The sequence below is a fragment of the Cebus imitator genome, unplaced genomic scaffold, assembly GCF_001604975.1.
Source record: "Cebus imitator isolate Cc_AM_T3 unplaced genomic scaffold, Cebus_imitator-1.0 Scaffold37, whole genome shotgun sequence".
Classification (NCBI taxonomy): domain Eukaryota; kingdom Metazoa; phylum Chordata; class Mammalia; order Primates; family Cebidae; genus Cebus; species Cebus imitator.
Genome location: NW_016107352.1, coordinates 5,169,733 through 5,180,158, shown reverse-complemented (window position 1 = coordinate 5,180,158; position 10,426 = coordinate 5,169,733). Strand labels below are relative to the sequence as shown.

Below are 10,426 nucleotides of genomic sequence, written 5' to 3'. Positions count from 1 at the left end.
CCCTGATAATGTAAGATAACATCAAGGAAGACAAACTGGTTGAGGGCTTATATGAGAACTCTCTGTACTATATTTGTAACTTTTCTACAAATCTAAAATTACTCCAAAATAAAAACATGTATTTTATTTAAAAATTAACAAGCTTCAACGGCTCCCCACTTACTAGAGCAGGTCCATATTTCCAACTTGTTGAAGCCTCCACTGACTTATTTTTATTATAACTGCCCTTATGACTATGAAGTGGTATCTCACTGTGGTTTTGATTAGCCCTGTTTCTTTTAGAGCTACCATAAGCCCCCCAGTTGCCCAGAAACACTTATCTTCAGTCATTTTCACTATTTTCCATCTCTAACCTCAGTGTCAAATGTTGTTTCTCCTTGAAGCTACTCTCCAGCATCCAATCTGCTGTTCTCAGACATACTGTACCCTTTAAGAAATGAGTACCATTGAATCTGCTGTCAGCTCTGATTGGAATGTGTGTTTCTGCACTCAAAGGAAAATATTTTCTAAGATTTTCATAACTTAGCCTGAGTTAGTTGCTTTGTGCTGTATCCCCTGCCGTTTTTGTCTTTTGAGACAGGAGCCTCACCCTGTTGCCCAGACTGGAGCGCAGTGGCATAATCTCAGCTCACTGCAGCCTTACCCTCCTGCGCTCAGGTGTTCTTCTTTCTTCAGCCCCTGCAAGTATCTGGAAAGTCAGGAGATCAAGACCAGCCTGGCCAACATAGTGAAACCCCAACTCTACCAAAAACACAAAAATTAGCTGAGCATGGTGGTGGGCACCTGTAGTCCCAGCTACTTGGGAGGCTGAGGCAGGAGAATAACTTGAACCGGGAGACGGAAGTTGCAGTGAGCCGAGATCGTGCCACTGTACTCCAGCCTGGACAACAGAGTGAGACCCTGTCTCAAAAAAAAAAAAAAAATTGCTGTGAGTGTTATAGTCTACATATAGTAGTCATAATCTCTATCTTGCTTTGTGTAAACGTGTATATTTCATTGCAGAAATATTGATATATTTAATTCGACAGTGCTACCCCTCTCTATGTAAAGTGTTAAAAAAATATATGGTTGTTACAGCCTATGACTTTGCTAAAATCTGAAAATTCAGAATTCTGAAGCATATCTGGCTTCGAAAGTTTCAAGTAAGGGAAATGTGTTCCTAAATCAAGGGACAGTGTGCAGAATTGAGAACATCATAAAATAAATGACAGAACCTTTGTGGACCTGCTCCTTTTATGGGGCAGAAGTAAGAGAGTGAATGGGTTGAAGAAGAGGATCAAATTGGGAGAGGAATAACAACAGTGCCTGACACCTAGTAAATATTCAATAAATATTTGTTAACCAAAAGAATATAGTGAGAGGCAAGAAAGAAAACATGTCAGCTGGGTGTGGTGGATCACTCCTGTAATCCCAGCACTTTTGAAGGCTGAGGCAGCTAGATCACTTGAGACCAGCCTGGGCAACATGGAGAAAGCCTGCCTCTACTAAAAATACAAAAATTAGCTGGGCATGGTAGTGCATACCTATAATCCCAGCTACTTGGGAGGCTGAGGCATGAGAATTGATTGAACTCGGGAGACGAAGCCTGCAGTGAGCCGAGATTATGCCACTGCACTCCAGCCTGGGTAACAAAGCAAAACTCTGTTTAAAAAAAAAAAAAAAAAGGTTCAAGGAGTAGTGACCAGTCATTTTTGAAAGCTCAAAAACAATTGAAAAATGAGGATTGAGAATAAAAAACATATTAATTCATAATATACAGTACACATTTCCAAAAAAGATTAAACTACAAAAATAAAAAGGGAAACATTGAAAAAAGGAAATGATAACTCAAAATCACCCAACCTAATATACAAAATATACCTAGGCATCGAAATTAGCCTCAAGTCTTCCTGGGAAGCTAAGAAAAGAGAGGAATGATAGGTTATAGAGTTTTAATGTCCTTAAATTCACTAGGACTCAAACTTTTTACTAACATTTGCAGAAATATCAAGTACAGGCCAGGCGTGGTGGCTCACGCCTGTAATCCCAGCACTTTGGGAGGCTAAGGTGAGCAGATGCAAACAGAAAACACTGTATAAATACAGGCCAGGCGTGGTGGCTCACGCCTGTAATCCCAGCACTTTGGGAGGCCAAGGTGGGCGGATCATGACTTAGGAGATCGAGACCATCCTGGCCAACAAAGTGAAACCCCGTCCCTAATAATAATGATAAAAAATTAGCCGGGCGTGGTGGTACATGCCTGTAGTCCCAGCTACTTGTGAGGCTGAGGCAGGGGAATCACTTGAACCCAGGAGGCAGAGGTTGCAGTGAGCTGTGATCATGCCACTGCACTCCAGCCTGGTGACAGACTGAGACTGTGTCTCAAAAAACAAAAACAAACAAAAAATATCAAGCACAATCTAATGTAGGGAATGAATGATGAATGATGAACTACAATATGGTTGTCTTTAGTTGTAACTTTACAAATGTTCTTCCAGTGTTCATTTTCCAGTGTTTATTTTCATCTGAAAGTGACAAAAAACAAAACAAAACAACAACAAAAAAAATATCAAGCACAATCTAATGTAGGGAATGAATGATGAACTACAATATGGTTGTCTTTAGTTGTAATTTTACAGATGTTCTTCCAGTGTTCATCTTCCAGTGTTTATTTTCATCTGAAAGTGACAAAATTAAACACAACTCTGAAAGCATCTCTTCATAAGGTGAGTTAAGTTGAGCTCTTAGTGATCAACTAGTATTATTACTAAATTTATAGAATTTTGAGGTTGTCTTGTTTTTTCTAGAATCAGGTTGTCTTTTTATATAATATACATTATATCATTTAACAAGCACTTTGAGTAAAAATCCTGGGCTAACTACTGAAGATACATATAAACAAGGTCTAAAGACTTCCCTATGAAATCTCAATCAACAGCAGCCCAGTATAATCTCTAGAAATGTTTCCCCTCTTACTAGCTATTTAATATTTAACTGGTCTAAGGTTTCAAAGGCATCCACTAGCATTAACAACAACCAAATTCTATAAGTTCTATTCAGTGAAACTTCAATTTGGTTTCTTATTTAATTTGCATAGAATTTGATTCTGACCAGTTGCTAAAAAAAAATTAGTAATTCCGGAACCAAAGGTTTTCTTTCTTAAGAAGATGATGCTAAATCTAGAATACTAATAAAGCATGTGTTTTAAGTTACTTTCTAATAGTGATGTTGGTTTGAGGTAAGCCACTTATGTTCTTTATGACCCCATTTGACCTACAGCATGACGTTTTGAGATGGCTAACTAAGACCAGAAGTGTAGGCCATGAACAATTTATAGTGTAATATATTCATATTGATTGCAAGGGTAAAACTATCGTTTTAATACTATTGTTTCTTTACATGTTACAGAATGTAGGTTTTAGACAAATATGGTGGCTTTTGCATATTAAAAAAAAGCAGTTTCAACATGATTGTTTCTCTGGTGGGTAAAGAACAACAGTGAAGTATTCAAGATGCAAAATTCAGAACTCTTCCAAACAGTTATCAAAAAACAGTGAGGGCTGGAAGTTGAAAGAAAGGAAAATATATGAGCAGAGTGACAGTTTTGGGCAATGCTATAAATGACACTATGACTTAATTAACCCCCTTTTCTAAGCAACTATTCATTTTTCACAGAAGTTTGAGATATTACTCAGGAAGACAAGCCAATGATTTTGGCAGTGAGAATCTTATACCATAAAATGTTAAGATAGTTTATTTAACAATGGGCTTAAATAAATGGTTTCATTAAAATATCTTAGTTTCTTGTCACCTGAATCTTGAAAGATAATTAGAAGGGAGAAATCTGTTGAATAATTACTAATTAAAAACTAGATAATTTAGCATTTTTTTTTACCTTAGCTACTACTCATTTAGGAAATGTTTATTATTTAGATGTTAACATTCATTTTCACTAATTTAATTCTGCTTAATACAACATGATTATTTAAAGTTAAATTGTGTTAAGTAAATTTATCATTACTCTATAGAAAATCAAAAACAGTGCCACATTTTACTCAAATGTTTTAATATTTTTATTTAGCATTTGAGGGTTTTAAGTATTATGAAAATATTGGGCCTGGTGAGAGACTCCACTTTTCTTTTTAAGAGACGCATCTATTCTTTTAAGTGATCAGGGTCCCATTTAGTCAATTATTTCTTCCATATGGCTCAAAAATGTATGTCTTTGTTGGTCATGTATTTGATTGACCTTTTATGAAAGGCAGACAGTTGACCAGGGGTTGCCTCATTTTAGAGTCTCCTCAGAAATGACTAAATGTTTTCCAGATGAACATACTATGAACCAAGCAGGGAGCTAGGAATTAGAAATCATTGCCTTAAACCAGGGGAATTTGTGGACTATTTCTGCTGGCACTCAGTGACCTAAAGGAATTGACCCACAGAGCAATTTCCTTCACTCTCCGCAGTGTAAGTCATGAAATCAACTCAAGGTAAGATATACGTATTTATGGCTAGGCTCAGTGGCTCATGGCTGTAATCCCAGCACTTTGGGAGGCCGAGGCAGGTGGATCACCTGAGGTCAGGAGTTCAAGACCAGCCTGGTCAACATCATGAAACCTCGTCTCTACTAAAAATACAAACATTAGCCGAGCATAGTGGCAGGCGCCTGTAATCCCAGCTACTCAGGAGGCTGAGACAGGAGAATTGCTTGAAACCTGGAGGTGGAGGTTGTGGTGAGCTGAGATCTCACCACTGCACTCCAGCCTGGACAACAGAGCGAGATTCCATCTCAAAAAGAGAGAGAGAGAGAGAGAGAGAGAGAGACATTTATTTATAGTCCACTTGTTTCCAAAGAATAATTTAAGGCAGCTGTAAAGGCTTCTATCTTTTCCCTGTTTTCTCATTTTAAATTCATTCAAAGTGACTTTACAAAATATAAACTTTAGTTACCAGTGGAGGTAGAAGAGGGTGATCAATTTATTACTGTGTCATTTGTCACTGGACCCTGCATCTGCTAAAATTGGCACTAATATCCCACTTCATCCCTTTTTAAAGAAAATAAAAATAAGGCCAGGCGCGGTGGCTCAAGCCTGTAATCCCAGCACTTTGGGAGGCCGAGGCGGGTGGATCACGAGGTCAAGAGATCGAGACCATCCTGGTCAACATGGTGAAACCCCGTCTCTACTAAAAATACAAAACATTAGCCGGGCATGGTGGCGCGTGCCTGTAATCCCAGCTACTCAGGAGGCTGAGGCAGGAGAATTGCCTGAACCCAGGAGGCAGAGGTTGTGGTGAGCCGAGATTGCGTCATTGCACTCCAGCCTGGGTAACAAGAGTGAAACTCTGTCTCAAAAAAATAAATAAATAAATAAATAAATAAAATAAAAATAACATTTCAATAGGAATAAAATATGTTCTATGTTGCTTTTCCTCCTTTATCTCTATCTTATAACCTAAACCTATTTAAGATACAAATTTAAGAATACATTTTAAGCCATACAGGGAAAATAAATGATGAGTATATACAAACTCTAAAACTACACCTAAGATAATTTATTTTAAAAAAATAATGCTCCTCTGTATAACTTGTTATCCAAAGTTGAATGGTTGGTACTTTTTTTAAGGAAAAATAGGCCCCCTGCAAAAGGCCAAAATACATTTGTAAAGTTCACCTAAGATAATTGGAAAATACACCAGTTATGTACATATTTATGTTTTCTTAATCAAAAGAATAGAAAGAAGTATAAGGCACCACATGCTTCTAGGTATGACTCCCTAAACAATCTGGAACACAACATTTAGCGTCTATAATTTTAAAACATAGGAACTAGAGATAAGTTGTCTGATACATTGTCTTATTGGAAAATAGCTTAGGGAATTGCAGGGATTTGGAGAAAGAAACTAATACATAATGATACCCATTTGCAATAATAGAACACTTTAAGGGATTTATCTAAAGTACATTTCAGAGATGGATGATTTGGGTTGATGCATTTGAACCTTTAAAAATTTTATGAGTTAAATTCATTAAGTCAGTGACATTTAGAAACATTGCTGCTGCCTTCTGTGTTCTCAACAGAGTCTAAATTCAGCTACATGTATCTTGTGATTACAAGATATGGTTACAAATAGCAATAATTGTTGCAAAGCAAATTACAGAGTGACACAGGAAAACATTCCCCCTCCAACAGAGAGGGGAGTGGATTACCTCACTCATATAGCCTGCAGGTTATATAATGAAGATTGCAGACTTTGAAATAAAAAAGAAATGTATGCCAAAATAGAAAAATGATTTCATGAAAAATAAAGGCAGATTATTTTCTTTAGGAAAAAACACCTAAAGAATTGATGAGAAACTTGAAGCACAAATATTTAAGTGTTTATGGCTCTGGAAACTGTTTCTAAAAAGCTTATTTATTCATTTCCATAACTATTCATAGGATGCAATCATGCAAATAACAGCTTTATTCATATAGGGCTTGAAAATATTACGATTATATTGCACAATGTTGCACAACAAATGTACATCTATACATATACACAATATATTACATTTTTATATTGTATACATATAATTACATTGTAACAATATGTCACATTTATATACAATACATTACAACTTAAAAATGAGTAATTTCTACTTAGATTCAGTATCCAGACGAAAGTATTACTGTTAATTTTAACTCACATATTTTAGTAAGACGTGGACAGAACATTAGCATTACACATTTGAATTACTTCAGGATACATTTTTATATAAGTAACCTCCAGGAAGTTGCCACACACATAAGCAATTATTGCAATAGAGATTCCAAGAAGTTGGGAAAGAAACCATTTTATTTTTGTCTGTGGCAGTTCATTCCTTTAACTCAGATTTTCTCCATCTTTTTAAACCCTTCTTTGATAAATTTTAAAATCTCATGACTGAAGCTTCCCAACTCAGCATTCTGTAACACCCTCCTCCCAGAACCCTGAAACTGAATCAGAAATTACTGATAACGAGAAGACTGAATGTACCTTATTATAATTTCTTGCTTGTCTACCTGTTCAATATACTGCAGACTCCATGAGGATAGGGTGGGGAAACTGGAAGATAATGGATGGGGATGAAAAGAAAGCTTATCACTTTGTTTTCTTTATACTTCTTGACTTTTGAGCCATGCTGTGATGGTTAATTTTATGTGTTTACTTGACTGGGCTAAGGGATGCCCCGAGAGTTGGTAAGACATTATTTCTGAGTGTGTATGTGGGGGTATTTCCAGAAGAGATTCACACTTGAATCACTAGGCTGAGTAAAGATGATCCAGCCTCACCTATGTGGGTGGACATCATCCAGTTTACTGAGTGCCAGGATAAAACAGAAAGGTGGAGGAAGAATTAATTTTCTATTCTTGAACCTAAACATCCATCTTCTCCTGTTTTTGGACATCAAAGCTCTTGATTATTGGGCCTTTGGACTCCAGGACTTACACCAGCACCCCTGAACACACACACACACACACACACACACACACACGTTCTCATGCCTTCAGCCTTGGACCAAGAGACACATCATCGGATCCCCTGGTTCTCAGGATGTTGGTATTGGACTGAATTGCACCACTGGCTGTCCTAGTTCTTCAGCTTGCAGAGGATGCAACCTGGGACTTCTCAGCCTCTGTAATCATGCAAGTCAATTCTCATAATAAATCTCCATGTGTGTGTCTCTCTGTGTGTGTGTATCCTACTGGCTCTGCTTCTCTGGAGAACCTAATGCATATGTGAATAAATTTCCTATTCAAAAATTAAAAAGTCCTCATGATAAAGATTTTCTTTTTTTTTTTTTTTTTTTTTGGGACGGAGTTTCGCTCTTGTTACTCAGGCTGGAGTGCAATGGCGCGATCTCGGCTCACCGCAACCTCCGCCTCCTGGGTTCAGGCAATTCTCCTGCCTCAGCCTCCCGAGTAGCTGGGATTACAGGCACGTGCCACCATGCCCAGCTAATTTTTTATATTTTTTTAGTAGAGACGGTGTTTCACTGTGTTGACCAGGATGGTCTCGATCTCTTGACTTCGTGATCCACCCGCCTCGGCCTCCCAAAGTGCTCGGATTACAGGCTTGAGCCACCGCGCCCGGCCGCCATGATCAAGATTTGTTCCTGAATAGATAGCACTCAGGTAAACCAGGTTCATTTTTCAAAAGGATTCATTGTAACTGAATTGGCCAAGTCCAGTCACTTTGGTCTGTTAGTATATGAAGGTATCCTGAAAACAGGGAATCAGACATTTTGTTATTCTTGAAAATATTATACTTTCTGTAGTAGAAATGACTGAGAAACAATGAGTACCAAGGGCACACAGTTACTGACATGAAGATGGCAAACAGGTGAACACTGGCTAGAATACTATGCTGAAAAAAGATCTGAGAGTAAGTGGGAGATTGATGAGCCACTGCTACCAAAGGTAAAGAAGGGTGTGGTCATTCATTCACCAATAGGTCAAGCACAGTTTGGCCTAACCTGTCCATCTTATGGTGATTGAAATGAGTTGGTATATTTCTCATTGAAGAATTTTAACATATAGAGGAAGTTTGTTATTGGCTCACATGTAGAAATCTTGTTACTATGTGTTTTTCTTATCACCCATTGCTTCTTACTATGACCATTTTCTTCCCATTTTTCAAAATACAAGTAAGTCTTAGCCATCTACATTGATCAATGTTGGGTAAAAATATCCGGTATTTAGCAGTTCTCAAAGCAGCCTTTGTTAGCTTCTTAAAACCCCACAAAGACAGCAAGAGATGAAAAGTTACAATACCACCACCAACAGACTCTGCAAAGAATATTAATCAAGTAGTATAGGACAGAGAAGCTGGATTGAGGACCTATGATAGTCCCATTTCATTGTATGATCAATTCGTCTCAGCTCTGAAGAAAATGCACATGCACTTCAATTGGGTGACCAATACAATGTAGTAAAGATAGTGTCTTAATTCAGAGGCAGATAAAACCAACTCTTTATATTTGAATTTCAGATTCAAAGAGGGGCAGAAACAATGAGGAAATATAAGAAAGCCATGCTGGAAGAGGAACATAGATGAGGAGGGAGTTTAAGGTCAGTAATATTAAGAACTTGAAGAACTTGGTCCCAGGAGCAGAAAGAGATGCTAAAATAGCAATTCCAAGTTCCATTCATTTTCCTTGGATGTATCATTTTACCAAAACTACAATCTGTCACTTTTTTGTAGGATTATGAAGACCCACATCATCTGCCATCTGTTTTAGAAATGCAGCCCATGTCATCCTGACATCTAAATGATGATGTTCCTATCACCTCATTCTCACATCTGCCTGCTGAAATATAAGAAAAGCTTTATTTTGCTGTATCTCAGTATCATGTGTAAATCTAGTTCCTTTAAGCCCCCTTTCTGGATAAATTCTGACCTATCAAAAATGCCTAACTCTATCTTTTTGCTTTTTCTCTGAAGGAAATAATTTGGCAACTTCATTGCTCACCACTGAATGCAAATTGTAGCATTTCATAAATCTGCATTCCAAGGAACAGGACAGTGATTAATAAAAAGAATGGGAAGTTTGGAAATCTTAGAGGGTTGTTCTTAAAACAGGAACAATCCTTCCTGCTTCCTTCCCCAATTTAAGATTTTGTGATGCTCTCTGATGAGCAAAAAAGCCAAAAACCAAATTACCAGGTCTGACAGAGTGACTCAGAAGGGATTATTTTGTGTTATTTTTAATGCCATAACTTAATTCTTTTATTTAAATGCTAATTGATTATCCTAGCACAACCCTCTAGTGGCAGAATCAATTTCAGTAATAATGTTGATGGCTGCAATATGATCAACTGAAGCCTCCACCACTTGGTACAAAAGGAGTGGAAATGATTAATCATTTATTCCAGAGATGAATGTGTTCAGTTGCTGATAGGGTGCTGTAGGTGAATGCTGCCAAAATGAGAAATGTCAATTGTCAGGCCTCATGCATAATAACTGTGGAGCTATTTTTAAGCTTCTTTGAAGATTAAAGTTATGCCCTTTTTCCCTACAGTTCTGTCACATATACTTGGCAATTCTCTGCAAATTCATTTTCACTATGCTCAGATGTCTCTGCTTGAGAAAATATATACAGCTTAAAATCTAGCATATTTGAAGTTACTTAGAATCTGCAGTGATCCATACACTGGAAGAGGACTCTAAATGAATAAACAAGAAGTAAAATATACAAACCTGGAGAGATAAGGAGTAATTTTTTTGGCCAATTTTTCCATTGAGATATGTTTTATCAGGATGATACATGTTTTTAATTTCCCAGGTCCCCATAGGGAACATACATTTTCTTTTTTTTTGAGATGGAGTTTCGCTGTTGTTGCCCAGACTGGAGTGCAATGGCACGATCTCGGCTCACCGCAACCTCCGCCTCCTGGGTTCAAGCAATTCTCCTGCCTCAGCCTCC

The 10,426-nt window shown here is 37.5% G+C and overlaps 1 long non-coding RNA gene across 1 annotated transcript; it reads right to left on the bottom strand.

The window, feature by feature from the left end:
- Nucleotides 1–6,372: 6,372 nt before the first annotated feature.
- LOC108301803 lies at nt 6,373–10,350 on the bottom strand. Its single transcript, XR_001824075.2, has 2 exons — nt 10,201–10,350; nt 6,373–6,956 (listed from the first exon to the last, which is right to left on the bottom strand). It is a non-coding gene; the product is annotated as an uncharacterized LOC108301803 (long non-coding RNA).
- Nucleotides 10,351–10,426: the final 76 nt, after the last annotated feature.